Source organism: Penaeus monodon, chromosome 27 (assembly GCF_015228065.2).
Source record: "Penaeus monodon isolate SGIC_2016 chromosome 27, NSTDA_Pmon_1, whole genome shotgun sequence".
In the NCBI taxonomy this organism is placed as follows: domain Eukaryota; kingdom Metazoa; phylum Arthropoda; class Malacostraca; order Decapoda; family Penaeidae; genus Penaeus; species Penaeus monodon.
The window spans coordinates 12916960-12917695 of record NC_051412.1 but is presented as its reverse complement, the minus strand read 5'-3'; positions in this window follow the sequence as shown (position 1 = coordinate 12917695).

The window sequence follows — 736 nt, the reverse complement described above, 5'->3', positions numbered from 1 at the left end:
GACAGACCCAGGGAAAAAAACAGGGGGAAAAAGCACGAAACCCAAACGAAAGCAACCCCGCTTCCCCTCGCCCAGGGGTTTCGCAAGGGACCTCTTCCCACCCCCGAGAGGAACGGGTTTCACTTAAAGGGGGAATAAATTTTATAATCAACATTTCCCCCCCAAAACGAGCCAAATTCTGCAGCCGCCAGATTGCGTTATGGTGCTTGAAATCCACAAGCAAAGTGCCGCTCGGGCTTTGATCTCGTGCACAGGGCATTGGCAAGGAGGGGGGGGCCCCGAGGGAGGAGGGAGGGAGATTTGGGGAGGGGGGGTGGGAGAGGGGGGGGGGAGAGGGAGGGGGATGGGGGAGATGGGAGAGAGAGGGAGGGAGGGATGGGGAGGGACAGGGAGGGAAGGAAGGGGGGTGGGGATGGTGGAAGGGGTAGGAGGGAGAAGGGGAAGGAGGGGGAAAAAGGGAGGGGGGGGAGGGAGGGGGAGGGGCGAGGGAAAGGGGGGGGGGAGGAGCATGGGGGGAAGGGGGAGGGGGAGGGTGGGGGTGGAGGAGTTGGGGGAGGAAGAGGGAGGGGAGGGGGGTGGGGGGGGGGGGTGGGCGAGGGGGGGATAGGGGGGGGAAGGGGGGGGGGAGAGGGGAAGGGGTTTGGGGAGTGAGTGAGGAGTGTGGGAGGGAAGGGGAGAGGGGTGAAAAAGGGGGGGGAAGGAGGGAAAAAGATAGAAGGGTAAACAGATTTTAAAA